At 42.1% G+C, this 17,085-nt stretch overlaps 1 protein-coding gene across 1 annotated transcript in view; it reads right to left on the reverse strand.

The window, feature by feature from the left end:
- The window catches only part of PDE1C (phosphodiesterase 1C), a 299,837-nt gene that overhangs the window by 280,605 nt on the left and 2,147 nt on the right, over window positions 1-17,085 (reverse strand). The window lies entirely within an intron of this gene.

A 17,085-nucleotide genomic window follows, 5' to 3' on the forward strand; every position in this document is an offset into this window, starting at 1 on the left:
TCTACAGTGAAAATGAGTAATCATGTAGCTAAGCCCTAAGGTCAGACATAAGCTCTTCAGAGAAGGAAGAAGGGAGGAAAGGGACAATGAGAAAGTCTAGAAGAAAAAGTGGTGAGAGCAGCAGTAGAAACTTGCTAATGGCTCAGCTGTGGGCTAGTCTCCTAGAAGAAAATTCCCCAGGAGCAGAAGTGGCTGGAGTTCTAGTCCACTTCTGCTATTTAGCCTTGGGCAAATCTACTGGGCAAAGGGCTTCTGAATCTATCAAATGGAGATAACATCTGCCCTGGCTATCTCACTCAGTCATAGTGGCATTCAAGGGGAAAGTGGCCATCCAGTTTATTATCCTAGTATCTTAATGGTTTTTATGTGTGTGTCATTTTTTGCAGACTCGGAAGTCTCTCCAAAAAGTCTGAACAGCCTCTTTACTGGAGGGGATTCAAGGAAAGAAAGTGCTAGGAGAGGAAAAGGCATCCTTCTGGTAGCATCTCCAGGAAGTGCAATGCTTCCCAGTTGTCCTTAGTTCCACACCTGCGTTCCCATTACAGTCACTGCACCCAGGAAGCCAAGCCACTAATTTGCTCATAGAGCTATATGTCACACGTTTTTTAAAAAGGGCACAGATTTTCAAATTCAGAGTCACTATGATCTGTTACATCTCTGTTCAAATGAACATATGCATGGTGGTGGTGGGTGTTAAGTGAAGAAAGCAGCATGCAACATAAAGCCTACAGGGTGATCTTGCCTAATGTACCAAATATTTATCTGAAAGGAAACACCAAAATGATAACCATGACCCCAGGGGGGGTGGATTAATGGATCACTGCTTTTATATTTACTATTTTTACTATTATTTTACACATACATGTAATCACATATATAGATATATACATATAAGACTATATGAATATATAAAGATATTTATATGTTTGGATTATACCATATATAAAGAGAGGAAGTTCAACTAACAGAGTGAGTTAAGGCTTGGGCTTTAGAACAAACTATCTGTGTTCCAGGCTTGGCTCTGGGACTTAGCTCTATAGTATGAGACCAGTTATTCAACCCCTCTGAGCCTCGGTTTCTTCATCCATAAAGTGGGAATAATCAGAGAACCTCTCTCAAAACCTTATGGTAAGAAATAAATGAGTAACCCACACGAATGTCAGTTCCACAAAGGCAGATTCTTAGTATGGTTCCCCACGGTAACCTAGTGCCTAAGACAGTGCCTCGTGCCCCCTCTAAAAGCTGTGCCTGGACCCCATCAGCAGGAACAGATCACTCTTCAGGCAGTAGCCAGGGGCAGAGGTTTCATCTACAGGCACAGAGCACAGTGAGTTATGGGCCTCCTATGTGCCCTTGGCCCTTGTTAGGGCTGCTGTCTACTAAACTGGGCTAAGGAGTCTCTTAAGGCAAGATCAAAAAATAACACATTGGGAGTGTACAAAGACCAAAAAGAAGGGGGCAGGCATGCCAGATGGATGCCCCTGGCTTCGAACCAGAAGCCCAACTAATTCTATCAGCAGAGCATATCTTCAAAGGTCAGAAGAAGACAACCTTTGTCGTTGGCTTCCACAGACTTCCCCCGCATTTGCCAAGAACCATACAAAACCACTGCTGGGAGCACTGAGATAATCAAAGATGGACAAAAATAAGAAGAGCTTCCATTTTTAGAATTCAGATTCTTTCAGAGAGTGAATTTTAACAATGTTATTATGAGGATTACCGATATATGTGAAATGCTTGTTAGTAGGTGCTAAAAATGGAAGTTAAAATATGTACCTAAAAAGTGTTATTTTATGATAACAACAAATATAAGGGGGGTGGCTCAGAAAGTTTTGTGAAAGAGGTAGTCCTGACTGATGGCTGGGATTTCAGGAGGAGAAATACATAAGTATGGGGCAAGCAGGTAAGGAGGGCATGTCTAGTGGCCTCAAACCAGCCCAGCCCAGCCAGATATGGAAGGAGATATAGCAGGCAATAAGGCTAAAAAGTGCTGAGGACAAAGTTAAGAAAAGTAATATAATTTATACTTAAAAAAAAAATGATACCTGGGAGAAAGGGTCACCTCTTGCATTACCTTGTCTCATCGCCGATTATATGGAAAGACAATAGGGCTCTGGGATGTGACAGACCTGGTTCAAAACCCAACTGCCTCCCACCACGCCCAGCTGTGAGACCTCAGGCATGCTCTATGCTAAATCAAGCTTTAGTACCCACATCTGTAAAATAGAAGGAATGATATCAGAGGACACAGTGTTTTGAATTTGCCAGGTACATGCACGTCATGTAGGCATTCTGAAAATTTTAGATCCCTTTACCCCTTATTTTGAGCTTCTTGAGGCCAGTGGTCCTGTCATATGGATCTGTGTATCTACTCCAAGGGCTTGCACATTAAATGGTACATGGGTGGCACACACTATGTCTGTCGGCAAAACAAATGAATCATTTGCAGCAGCCACTCACACCTATCAAAATACTGGCTGTGCATCTGGTAGACCCAAAGAAAGAGAGACCAAAACTCTGATTTTCAGTACAATCCACCTTCTTGACACTCACTCCCCGCCTTCCTAGATGCATCCTTGGCTTCATAGTCCTAAAGTTCTCTCTTCCCATCCTGTCCCATTTAGACACAGATAGCTTCAGGACCAAGACACACCCAATCCAAACAATGTCATCTTATACCGGAGCTGAAAGGTCAGCACTTAAAGTACAAGAGAAAATATATTTCTAATATACTTCTACGGAAATTACCCTACTCAAGATCCAACTCACAGATCATTTGGACTGGGCAAGATCAGTGAGGACTGAATGAGCCCTACTTATCCTTCAGCTCTAAGCTGAGATATCACTCCCTCCTGAAAACCTTCTACGGTCTCCCAAACTGGATAGTGGCCCTTTCGTGTGCCCCATGGGGGCCAGAGCTCACCCACGTCACTGCACTTGTCACTCCAGATAGTTCCAATCCGTTACACTGATGGCAACAATGGCTTGTCCATTACCTGCTGGTGTTTCTCTCTTTCCTAACACAGTGATTGGCAAATGGCAGCTGATCAATATATTACTGGGGAATGAATGAGTGAATTTATCAAGAAGCTGATCAAAAAATGCTTGCTTTCTACTCATTTCCCTTATGTTTAGCAATGATTTGCAATGAACAGTGAGGACGCCTACCACAGCCATAGTTTTCTACACACCGGAGAAATGGCAATGAGAGGAGGCTGGAGGCCTCCCAGTTGTGGAGCATCTCCTCTGTTCCATGCCTGTTACACATATTATAAGTCACTTTGACACCTACGGACCCCGAGAGATCTACCTGACCTTACACTTGCTGGAAGTGAGGCTCAGAGAGGTCAAGTAACGTGCCGAAGGATACAGAACCTGCAACTGGTTGAGAAAAAAAGCAAACTCTGAAGCCTTCAAAGAAAACTAGGCAAAGAAGTCAAAGGATGCCAAGAGGGATCTTAGACACTAGACAAAAACAAACAAAACCAACAGCAATAAAACAAACTGGGTCCTTTCCTTCCAAACGCAGGAAATGAACTGGAAAAGAACGCAGTTTATTTCTGGCCTTTTGTTTTTAAGAACTTCGAAATAATTTATTCCTGATTCATAACCTGAACGACAAAAGGAATGTTTTTAAAATGTTCTGTGTTGGTTTCTCAAACTTACTTCATATTTACAATTTTTTGAAACCCGTAACAGCACATCACAAAACTCAATATTCACATAGCTGGGCTGAGCTGATGTAAAAAGTAGAGAATGACCAGGAACTATTATGCTCTCGGATCTGGCAAAGCTGGCCATGTGGGAGATGGAGAGAGCAGGGCTTCACGCTCAGGCAGAAGGCAGGTCATCTCCACAAGGCCAGGCTAAGGAAACCGCATCCACGAAGGTCTAAAGCAGCGCTTTGCAAACTGCTTCCCAGAACAGGTTCGGCCCTTCTCACTCTTTGGAGGGGCATTACAGCAAAATGCTTAAGATCCTGTGCCTGAGCTCAAAGCCTCCTCCAACTTACTGTGTCCAATAAGCTATGTGACCTTAAGCGACTGACATCATGTTCCCAACCACCAGTCTCCTTATCTGTAAAAGCTGGGTAACAATAACACCCTCTTCACAAGGTGATGTGAGAATCAAGTGTAAGAACAACGAAAAGCCTTTAGCACAGTGCTGGGTACCCAGGAAGGGTTTGAGAGTCAGCTACTGTATTAATAACAGTACTGCATAAATAATAATGGTATTTTAATTCAATAGGTTTCCAAATTTTGTTTGGAAAAAAAAATGCCTTTCCTTAATTAAAGAAGTAAAGAAAAAAAGCTGCAGATTGCTTTCTAAAGGTAAAAAAAAAAAATTAAATATTTGCAATTCTCCTTATCTTGGAACACTTGAACCACAGAGAAAGCAGGTACTATTCTGAGTCCTGCTAAGAGGAGGAGGAGCTGAAACCGTGTCCAGCTTTCCCCCCCCCAAGGCCTGCATGTTATACACCCTGCCACCCACTCTCTCTGTGGTCCCAGTTAACCTAGCAGAATTATACACTTCCCTCTAATGTTGAAGTAGGGCCATTGCTGAGAAGGCAGGAGGAAAAAAAAGTAAAACTGGGTATTTATGAACTGGAGACATAAAAATCCTAAGAAATATCTAAGGTTATCTTTTGATAAAGACTCTTTTTATCAACAATTCCCTAAAAACTGAAGCCCAGTGAGCTGCTTACACAGAATCCCTAAGCACCTTCCAGAAGTTGTAACTCAATGCAGAGACATAATGTACTACTATATAGTCAGTCAGCACTGACTGACTCATATCCACTTACCTCTTAGGCAAATTAAAACATTCCTGGTCTTCACCGAAAATCAGGGTCTGTTTAAGTCTGGAATGTTTCTATGGAACTATGGATTGCCCCCAGAACTATCAAATGGTGTGTGTTTGTGTATGTGTCTGTGTGTGTCTGTGTGTATGGGAAGTGAGGAGCTGGAAAATCTCCCCCAAAGGCTTCAGTCCATTTACATCCAGCTGATCACATTTGAAGAAGTGAATACTGAGATGGGAGCATCACCAAAGATCAAAGAGCACTGACCCCCCCATATTTAAAAGGGTTCCCCAAAGCTCTCCATAGCTGTGTCATCTAGCAGAGGCACCTAGACCCTGAGCTTCATTCTACCTCTCCTGGCTCCAGCCAGGGAGAGAAAGGATGAAACAAAGCAAGCGTAAAAGGGGTGATTCTGTCCACTATAAACCAGGACCTGCCTGGGAGCAGAGCACAGACAGCAAGGGAACAGTGCAAAACAACAACGAGGTGGGAGCAAGGATGCTTCTGAATGGCTTTATTTGCTTTTTGATGGCTAGGAGTTCCCAACGTACGTTCCCAATGTAAGTTTCACATACTCCAAAGTCAAACAGATGACTTGGGAATCATTGGGAATCATTCCTGATAGCCTGGATGAGTGAGAGTTGATTAAGCACTGATGTTAAATTATGAAGAGGCTGGCTGGCAGTCTTTCACTTTTCTAAAATGAGTATCTTTGAGTAAGAGCCATATGGGTGCTACAATAATGAGATTTATAAATAGGCTTAATATTCAAACAAGCTGGCTTAAAAAAAAAAAAAAAACAACTTGTGCTCAGTTTCAAAGTTGACAGCAAGATACCTGCCAGTTGGGCACAAGAAGGTTTTCTGGTATGGGAAGTTGAATATGCAACAACTGTACATGCACAGTGAGAACTCGAGCTCTGCCTTCAGTGTTCTTCTGCACTTCCAGGCAATGATGACTCATTCTGGTCCAGATCCCATCAGATCCCGTCTCCATCCTACCCTACCAAGGTCACTACTGCTCCAAGGCACAGACAGATTTGGAAATCTTGGTTCTTGGCCCTCGGTTCCCTCAAGGGAGTAGGGACTGGGGGACAGAGTCAGAAAAACAAGCAAGACTCAGAGTTAACTGAGTGGAGCTAACTACGTGTTCTCAGGAGTTCAGGTCACAACGCAGCTCCCTTGTGGGAAAGTGGACTAAGATAAAATGTCACAAATACCCATGAAATGAGCAAGGATCTGAATGATAATCTGATCCTCTGGTTTTGTTTTTCATTGGCATATGGGGTACAGACTGAACAGAACTGGATATCTGGAAACTTCTACTGAACATGCCTTAAATCATTTGTAGGAACTACTCTACATGTTGCTGAGAATGGAAGGTCCTTGTATATATCTTCTTATTCCTACCAGTGATTTAATTTCCATGTTGCATACATTAAGACCTAGGTTTGCAAAGCTAAGTATATAATGACTGCTTGATGGTGCTTTTCATTTTGAATAAGTAAATGCCAATAAGAAAACGTATATAAATTGCAGTATCCTGGCACCTTCTGGCACAGTATTGGGGCGGGGGGGGACAAGATATTAGAGAAAGTAAGAGATTCTCTTCCCTTACTCGCTCAGATATTTCTTAACTGATGAGCTACAGAATGAAAATCCATGTGGGCAACAATTCTATTTTCCTGCTTGGCCAAAGATCCAAAGCAATACAAAAAAATAAAAAATAGTGAAATGACATAAACTCACTTTCACCTGGAATAACCCAATAATTAGGAAAGGGTTGTTTTTGTTTAAATCTTCTAGAAAATTTTTCTGCTAGTTTGTTGTTTTTTTTTTTATTGGGGAAAATTGTCCCACTGACTCGCACCCTTCCAGTTAGCCTTCTTAGAAAAGGAAAATCATACTCAGGGTCAGCAACTCCCGAAGTACAAAATTGCAATATGTTTAACCCAAAGTCATGAGATCAAATGCAAATGGAGAAGTGAGGTTTGGGGGTAAGGGTGGTGAACCTGAAGAATGAGAGAATGCTAATCTGAAACAGAGCCGTAAATAAGACAACCAATTTTTAACTCACTCGTGGAACCAAATATGTTTCTACCTAGTGCTGGCTAGACACTGGAAAGAGGAGAAATCTTTGAGAAGGTTTAATACAAACTAAACAACGCTACAGGAAGCCCCACCTGGAACAGCACCAGTTCACACCGTGCCCCATGCTCCCACGTTCCGGAAGCCCTGTTTCTTCTTTGTTCTCCCTCCCCAGCCCCCTTGTCTGCCTGCAGACAGCTGGCCAGACACAGAAATCCAAATCTCTTGTGCATGCCTGCTTCTCTCCTGGGCCTGGGTTAGAAATTCCAGCACTCAAATTACTGTCCAACAGGCCCCCAAGTGGGACCCCTCCCCAAAGAAAGCTGAAATCTTCCTCTGGAAAGCAAGGCTTTTTGAGCAGACCAAGCATTATTTCCGTCTTGCTTAAAGCGAGGCAGTGAGCTAATCACTGGCACCAGCAACAAAATATGGAAAAAGGTTTTTCGAGAAAGAAAACAGGAAGTAAATGTCATGCTTGTAGAAGTCCAGGTAGTACTTTTTTGCATAAATTATTTATCCCTCTATTCACGTATTTACAACCACTTGCTGTGTTATAAGTACAAGTACAAAACTGTGTGGGTGTGGGTGGGACTGGAAGAGATTTTTGTGACCTCTTTCCTGGGAGCCTGGCTCCCATTTAGATAAACATCAATGAGAAAGGCTGAAAACAAAAATATTTCTTAACATCTGTGCAACACTGCCCAAGTGGGGATAAATCCAAAGGATTAAGACAAAACCTTACTCTTCATAGATATATCCCTGTAATTAGGGGAGGGGTAGAATTTTTTTAAATTGAATTATCCAGAGAGTGGCTCCAACTCTCTACTTTGTTCTTCCCCATGTGTATTTAGCCAGAACAAAAACTGTATCTTCTGCCAAGTTTAACTTCAGTGACTGGTCTAATTTTTCTAAGCCTTTCCCATCTACTCTAGTAGTATTCCTTCCCTCTCTGCTCTCTTAGACCCTTCCTCCCAGCTCTTATCAAAACCTCCTTCTGGTGGAAAGCAGGGGAATTTAAGTCAATACACCAGCTCCTGGGGAGGAGAGGTCTGCCCTATTTCCTCTAAAAACTTCTCTCCCAGTAACATCATCCACATAAGGCTCTTCTCTGGACACAGACTCTGTAAATTTCAACAATTTAAATGTGGCAAAAATGAGGCCAATATCCAAAATACAGAAAAAAAAAAATACAGAAAAATAAAAGAATTAACCGGCAGATGCACTCACAGGGACCATTTTGAGCTCTACTGCCGATGTAAATCAGTTGAACATGCAAACCAAATTCTCCTTAAGGATAGTTACCTTTACTGAAACTATCCAAAGAATCCCAGAAATGGGTACTTTGAACAATTCCTTCATTTTTTTTTTAATGATGACTAATTTCAGTCCATAGTTTTATAGAAAGAATGACAATTCTAAACAATATTTATGGAGTTCCAGTTTATGATAATTAATCCTTTGTTTCACAAATAAGCAACATAGGATTTTATTCTATGGTTCCTCATAGTTAGCAGACTGGATTTCCAAATAGCAACCACCTGGAATAGTATACTAAATATAAAATACTTTGGGGGAGGTAATTTAAGGGTATTATAAGACTTGTCAGAGTCATCCTTAGACAAGAGTCAGAAAGGTAGAGGGAAAAGGGATCGGATATCAGTCTGAATTTGAACTATTCCGAAAACACACATGGAAGTAGCTTTCAAAAACTAATCTTTCACTACTGGATTTACTCAGAGTGTCTCTAGAGTACAGGAAAAGTCTTGGTTATTTCAGCATTTTGGTTGTTTGGAATCTGGATAAACAGAACTTAATGTTCTTTGGATGTCCAATAGTGACCTTCAGCCAAAATATTCAACGCATTCTTATGTTTATTGTTTAAGTTTTCACTCTTCTGGTGGTCTTAAGGGAAAGGAAAGCTATGTTTCAGTAGAATCTTGAATATTGGGTCCTTGCAACAGACCTCTGGAAGAGAATGAAAGTGAAGGGAGGGAGGGCCGTTTGGGGAAGGCCTTAACAAACAGGGAGAGGGGGTGCCTGGGTGGCTCAGTCCTTAAGCGTCTGCCTTTGGCTCAGGTCATGATCCCAGGGTCCTGGGATCAAGCCCCGCATCAGGCTCCCTGCTTGGCGGGGAGCCTGCTTCTCCCTCTCCCACTCCCCCTGCTTGGCGGGGAGCCTGCTTCTCCCTCTCCCACTCCCCCTGCTTGTGTTCCCTCTCTCGCTGTGTCTCTCTCTGTCAAATAAATAAATAAAATCTTCAAAAAAAAAAAAGAACAGGGAGAGGGCCATGAACAAGGCACATGTAGTATGGAGGGTGAGAGCCACAGCAGGACCTATGCACTGCCCCAAGAGACAGAGACCTGGTATGTCCATTACAGGGCTCCTCTGAGGCAGCAGTGTCCCCACAAGGCACCACTGGGCAAGCCTAGACAAAGGACAGCCTCCTGCAAAGTCCAGAGAGCCCCCACCCAGCCAACCTTCAACAGGCCCTTCAGTGGTGGGCTGAGCTCCATACTTTGGGTCTCACTGCCTGGCTCATGCCCTGTCTTCCCAGAAGGTCTGTAATGGGGGGCCTCATTCCATTTGGCTTCTTGGGTCATGGTCTCTTTCTTCCCTTAGAATACTAGGAATGATCCTGCCTACCCTCCAGGTTTCTGTCTCTGCTCCAAATCTATGTTATGTTGAGCATAGCACCAAGTAGTCAATATAAGGATTCCAAGCAAAGCTATGTACACTGATGGCTAGCTGGCCTTTCCCATATGTTGGACAAAAAAATGCCAGTGAGAAAATATATATAAATTTACATGCTTCTAAAAAAAATTTACAATATGGGGCGCCTGGGTGGCTCAGTCGTTAGGCGTCTGCCTTTGACTCAGGCCATGGTCCGGGGGTCCTGGGATCGAGCCCTACATCAGGCTCCCTGCTCCACGGGAAGCCTGCTTCTCCCTCTCCCACTCTCCCTGCTTGTGTTCCCTCTCTCACTGTGTCTCTCTCTGTCAAATAAATAAAATCTTTAAAAAAAAAAATTTACAGTCTTCTGGCACCTTCCTTCAGACTATTTAGGGTGTCACACTAAACTGTGTTCTCTCTACATGTGTATGTCTATGTGTATACACAAATATCCAATTTTTTTCTTCTTACTTTGTTGGGCTATCCATTATACCTCCAATCCAGAACTTTCCTTTCATCTCCAGACTCATTTATCCAACTGTTCATGCCTTTCCCACATCTCCTCAAGGAAATCTTATAGGTCCCTCATATTCAATATTTCAAAAACTGAACTCATTATCTCTAATCTCCATTCATTCTGCTCCTGTGCACAACAAAACCTGCAATCTTGCTCCCCCTCAGTGGTCCTGATCTACATAAATAGCATCTGGGAATGAAGCAAAAAAACCTGGGAGTTACCCTAGATTCCACACTCTTCTTCATTTCCCACGTCCAAGTCCTGTTGCGTCTACCTCCTGAAAATCTCTCAAATCCATCCCTACAGACCTACAATGGCTTCCCATTGCTAAAAAACCCCTGGTCTAAAAGAAGCTTCTTGGCCTTAGCACCTCTTCTTAGAAATTTCCACACCATGAGAGCCAAGTAGAGGAAGAAGCGAATGCGCAGGCTGAAGAATCAAAAGGAAAATGAGGCAGAGGTCCAAGCAAACCGCTAGCTTATGTACCCACGGAAGCCACAGGAGCAGAGATAAGGAAAGATGGAGGCCAGGGATACTAGTACCAATTGTTAGACTGCATGCCTACTTTCTAGAGTTTGATTCAATGGATCTAGAACATACATCACTATCTGATCACAATGACCACCTTTGAGAGACCCACCTTGCTCATGCCAAAACAGTTCCTTTTGGTCCTTTGCCCTGGGCCTATGACTTTTGGGACGAATTCTATTTTCATTCGTGGCTCAATGTAACATGTGTATAATAAATCATCTCTTCTGCTGCCTTGGCTGAAGAAAAAATAAAAAATAAAATAAAATAAAATAAGGAGCAAGATCTGATCCCTCTCTAGCTGTGTCTTGAGCCTCCTGTCTCCATAGAGCCTTGGCTACAGCCACTTGGCCCTCCTGTTCTTTTCACAAGTTCCATGTTCTTTTGGCTCTTTACACATGCAGTTTTCCTGGGCTTTGAATACCTTAGAACGCTCTCCTTCACCTCTTTACTTAACTAATACCTACTTGTTCTTCATAGCTCAGCTTAAATCTCCCTTCTTCAGAGAAGCCTTCCCTGATTCTTAGACCTGGTTTGGGCCCCCCATATGTTTCCACAGCGCCCTGTAGTTCTTTAATATCTGCTTCTACCAGTAGACTGAGTGTTCCCTAAGGGAGGGAGCCTTTATCTTGCTTCCCACTCCCTAGCGCCTGGTGCATGGTAAGTGCCAGGGAAATGTTTGCTTAGTGAATGAGTGAAGGATGACTTTCCTGCATATAGATATATGTGTATTCATTCAAATACATAAATAAAATTCATTACTTTATAATCATAAATTATGTCTTCTTGATTGAATTATTCTCTTAAGCTTTTCATTATTTCACAACCTAGAAACATCTAGCTTTTTCTTACACTCATGAAACCTCGTTTATTTTGTTTAAGAAGAGCTGTCAGAAGAGTACACTCCAGTAAGTCTGAAGAATACCAAAGCTTTACATGGACTCAGTACACTTTTTCCAGAAATTGAGTACTTCATTTGTTGTAGAATTCATTTTTTACTACCGATGCGAAACTATGATGGCCATTCTCAAAGCCGTTACAGACTCCTTTATGGGCCTCATGTTCAACAATTATTTTTCTTAGTCTTTTATTGAAAAGCCATGAGTTAGGTCAGGTGAGCACTTCCCCCATATGGAAAAGCTGGAACCAAGCCGTCTTCTGTGAGCCAAAGAAAATTAAAGATAGAAAATTGAGCTAGAAATGCAGAAATCTCTGTGCTTAGGGCTGCTTCCCAGCCAACAGAGGCTGTAAAGCTTGGTCAAAATAATAAACACTTAACTGATAAATACTGAGTTGTAATTAGCTAATAAGTCAGCACAACTAAATTATGTTAAGCAAACAATCATGTACTAATATACTGCATTAGTATTCAAGTACAGAAAATTTCATTCTAAGTGTAAGAACCTATTTATCCTTTTTCTATTCACCTCTTCCTTTCCTTTAATACACATTAAGAAAGTATTCAGGTGAGACTTACTTGATCTTTATCAGGAAAAGAAAGACAGAAACAATTCCTCACACATGAATGTCTTCCTTCTCTGAACCCTAGGACACTGTCAATATCAATAAATATCATTTAGCAATTAATTATTGTGCATACTTTTATTGTTGTTTTTTAATTTTTCACATGTATAAAGAATTATCTTGTCTCCTGAACTAGACTCTCAATTTCCTGAGAGCAGGGCTTTACTCCTGATATTTCTATATCTCTTCCAAAGCTCCTAGTATCTGGTATATAATAGGAGTCCAACAAAAAGATGCTGAGCCACTTGACATTGCTAATTAAATGAGACAGTGGAATAATACACTAAAATATGTAATCTGGAGGAAATAAATCATTTTTTTAGATTATTCCTTTGGCATTGCGTTATTAGTGAGAGTCACGGGAAGCCCCTCTTCCCTAGGTCATCTGTTCGCAAGGCTTTACCTCAGAACCATGACTCTCCAGACCCCCTGCTCCAGGCCAAAGTTTTCTCCACAGTTCCAGACTGCTATCACCAACAGCTACGTGGATCTTCCAGAGGCTACTGCATTTCAACATGTCTAAACCCAAGTTTATCATCCTGCTTTATCCAAGCCTGCTCTTCTCTCCATGGCCCCTAACAAGGCAAATGGCAACAGACTCACTAAGACATCCAAGCCAAAACAAACTTGGACAACAACTTCTCCTTCTCGCTCTCTCTCTCTCTCTCTCTCTCTGCTCCAAAACGAGGTGGCACTACCCTAAATTCAAGAATCCTCTCCAACCGGTCTCCAGACCTCAAATTCCATCACCAGTCTGCCCTCCACATTTCTTCCAGAATAGCCCATCCTAAAATTCAAGTCTCAATTTTTCCTTTCCAGTTTAAAGTATTTGAACAATTCTTTTTAAGGCAAGGGATAAAATGTAAACTCCTTAAAATTACATGTATCAAAATAAAAAAGATGCTCTGCAAGATCAGTGGAGAGTGGAACACACTTTTGTGTATGTGTAATGTAGTAAAATGTGTTCAAATACTTGCCTCCTTAAATTATAAGCATGTATAGTTTTGAGTAAAACAAAAAGCAAATTTTTAAAAATTCCATGTATCACTACCTGGCCCATGCCTTCCTTTCCAACATTATCTCTCACTCCTCCTCGACATGCTAATGTCTCCCATACCTCTGTACCTCTGCACAACTCTGTTACCTCCATTCATTAGCTTTTATTTATCCCTCAATATTGTACTCATTAAGCTGCAAGAGGATATCACATAGCTACCTTTCCAGGAAAGTAACTAAGGTTCTTGGGAATTGATTCATAGGGAAAGGTAACCCTGTGCGGTCCCTGCGGGACCAGGGACCAATTTGAGGAACAATTGCTTTTGAGGTGACCTGAGAGATTTCTGTCCAATAACTCAACGTTAGATGACAGCAAACGACCCAACCACACCCTCCCCTTTGGGGAATTATCAGTGAGAGATAAGCATAGAGAAGGGCGCCAGGACTCAGACTATATCCCTAGTAAGTAGAAGCAGCTTTTCCAATTTTCCATAAAATGAGCTCAGAATTCTGGGCTGGTTTACTCTGGGCTGACTAGAGGATTCCTTGTTTCCTCGAATCTTTGCAAAGACTTCTTTGCATCTTTGCAGAAGGCTGATATGAATGAAAAGAATCCATGCAACTTTCTTCCTTGTGACTCTTAATGGACTCTGCTAGAATAAATCTGCAGCTCACTGCTAGTCTGCAACACCTTCTCCGGCCATCCCAGGTGGAGGAACTCCCTGTGCGTCCCTCTGTAACTCTAGTCAGCACTTCTGGCTTTTCCTTTCAGTCCCTCCTGCTAGCTTGGCAAGGGCTGAGGGGCAGGTATCTTGTCTACTTTTGCACACCCAGAGCTTATCAAAGTGCCTGGCATATAATAGACACTCAGTAAATGTTAATTGAGTAAACGAATGTTGCCTGAACACTGATGGCGCTATTAAAAATTTCAGATGAGTACAGAGAAAATACAGCCTAAGAGGGCTTAATTAAATAAGAAATACGAAGGCAAAGATGCAGGCTTCTTTGCCTATGGCCTTCCCCCACATCTTTGGAAGAGTCACTTAAGTTCTCTGTGCTTCAGAGGGGTATTAGTGAAGACTCTTGGAGACAAACCAAAATCAAAGCAACCTAAGCAGAAACAGGCTGACTGGTCCTGTAGCTGGGCGAGCCCAGAATCAGAGAAACAAGTGCAGGAACTGGGGCTTCTGGGAGCAGACCCAGGATTTCCACTCCATGTTCTCCCCTCTGCTTTTCTCTGAGTGTTGGTTCTCCTGTCTCCTATCACAGAAAGGTCTTCTCCACGAAGTAGGAAGTAGAACCAGTGGCAGGCACCAGGAAAACCCAGAAGAAGGGAAAGCAGCTCTCCCCAATGGCCAAGAGAGCAAACTCAATGAAGGACTCTACGGCTCCTGCTTGGTGTCCCTGCCACACCTGAGACCTACCACTGTTGCCACTAGGGTGAAGTTCTAAGACTGGCCAGTCTTAATGGACCTTGAACTCATCCCTAAGGCAGGGGTAGGGGGTGGAGGGAGGCAGGGTCTGTTACCACATTAGGGAGTGGGAAAGCTCACCGAATAGATGAAAACAGTAGTCCCAGTCTGTTACCTAAATAGCCATTTACCTCCCTTTATATCATAATATTGTTTTAGATAATGCAAAAAAAAAAATCATCTTCATAGCATTATATAAGCATAAAATTTATTATACTGACCACTTCATAGTTGGGCAAAATAAATACATGATAGGCTTAATTACAACTGTGACAATAAATGGCGAGGAGTAACTGAAACCTGTTGGCTTGCTCCCAATTTAAAAAACAAACAAACAAAAACCATGCTGGCAATATGAAAACTCTTGGTCAGGACCCAAGGTACAAGTCATGACTCAAACCTATGCAGCCCTGAGGTTCCCCTACATCACCAGAGGAATAAAGTGCTGCCCTTGTCATATTTTTCCTGATTGGAAGATTCCCTGACAAAACAGCCATTGGGAGGGGCTCTTACAAATTCCACCCACTCTATAAAGAAAGAGGTATGACGACAGCACTGGGGGACAACCAAGGTCTACTGAAACGTAAACAGGTAAAACAAAAAAAAAGAGGCTCCTCCCAGAAACATAATCGGACAGCATCCCTTTGACAGAGATCATTAAAAAGCTCAGGTGTGCAGTATTTGTTTCCTCCTGGCTTGGAGGAATGTGAATGTGGGTATGAGAGGGTGGCAGGGCTGCAGAGGGAGGCTGAGGAACACCGCAAGCCTCGAATCACAGTCGGCCTCTATGCACTGGTGTTCAGGACCTCGCTCAAGGGAGATAAGAGTCATGATTATAGTAAACACCAAGGCTTGCAGGGTTTTGCAATCTCAACAGGGGTAGACAGTGTTTAAAATTCACATTTCTGATAGTCAGTGTGTTATTAGCATCTTGATGTTGTTACAAGGCTACATTAAGAGTTTTTCCCAATTTTTTCCCAGGGAAATATGTCCCTGGGACATATCAAATACGTATTGATAATTCACTATATACCAGATAGTCTTATAGGTGCTGGGGATACACCAGTGATCAAAACAGACGAAAAAACTATGTCCTCATGAAGTTTATACTTTAGCTGGAGGAGACAGATAATAAACATAAATAAATAAGGTACATAATAAGTAAATAAAATAAATACCTACGCAAAATACATTTACATAATAAGTAAATAAAATACATAGCATTCAGGTGGTGAGATGTGCAAGAGAAAAGAAACAAAGCATGGAGGCGCCTGGGTGGCTCAGCTGGTTAAGCCTCTGCTTTGGGCTCAGGTCATGATCCCAGGGGATCCCATTGGGCTCACTGCTCAGCAGGGAGTCTGCTTCTCCTTCTCCTTCTGCCCCTCCCCACTCATGCTCTCTTTCTCTCTCTCTCTCTCTCTCTCTCTAATAAATAAAATCTTTAAAAAAAAAAAAAGGAAACAAAACATGGAAGGGGGATGGGTGGAGGTTGTAACACATACAGGATCATCCCCTATATTCTCCTACGCTGTAGATTCTTGGCAGATAAGAACAGCAACAACAATCCTCTTCCTGCTGGTAAAGACCCCTCCTGGCCAGTGCACAAAAGAGGAGAGGATATGGGGAAGGAAAAAGAGAACCTAGGTAAACCGAAGAGTGGGATCCAGCCCTAGGTTATGGCTTTCCCACATTTTACCCTGTTCCTACTTCAGTTTAGATTTCTGTGCCCAACCTGGGTAACAATGTTAACAAAACCTGACTCCCATCTACTTTGTGGAATACTGTGTTGATAGGTCATGGGGCCTATAAGCTGACCCCAATATATATTTATCTTCATTTGGCTATTAAAAAGTTCAATATGTGGTTTTTTATGTTTCCATCATCACCTATTGATTGAACACTTACTATGTACCAGATCCTGATCTATGCCCTGGAGGTACAGCAGTAAGACACACAAGGTGTCCATCCTCAAGGAACTTACATTCTAATAGGGGAGATGAAAAATTCAACAGTAGACTGAATAGAGAAAATACTGACAAGAAGACTGATGCCATTGAATAGTCCAGGTATGAGATGATCAAGTCCTCAACTTAGATGGCTCTCAAACAAACTGAACCAAATTCTTGACTATCTGTGGTTGCCTACAAAGCCCTTTCTATAGGGGAGTCATGGTAATAGTGGAAATCCAACTGTGGCTATTGGGTCTTTCTAAAATGTTGAAAGGGCTGCTTCCTCTCTCTTACTGACAGTCTGTTGTGTGGACAAACAGAAACATACCCTTCCACCTCCTATGGGTTTCTATTTTGTGAACTGCAAGAGTGTTATTCCAAGTGGTATAAATAAGCTTGCCTTTGGTTTCCAGAGTCTTTAGCAACTTATCATAGCACTACTGTTTTGGGCTTTTTTAAGTGGCAGTAAGAACCATTAACAGTAGTAAATATATATATATATATATATATATATATATATATATATATATATATATAT

The sequence above is a fragment of the Neomonachus schauinslandi genome, chromosome 12 (assembly GCF_002201575.2).
Source record: "Neomonachus schauinslandi chromosome 12, ASM220157v2, whole genome shotgun sequence".
In the NCBI taxonomy this organism is placed as follows: domain Eukaryota; kingdom Metazoa; phylum Chordata; class Mammalia; order Carnivora; family Phocidae; genus Neomonachus; species Neomonachus schauinslandi.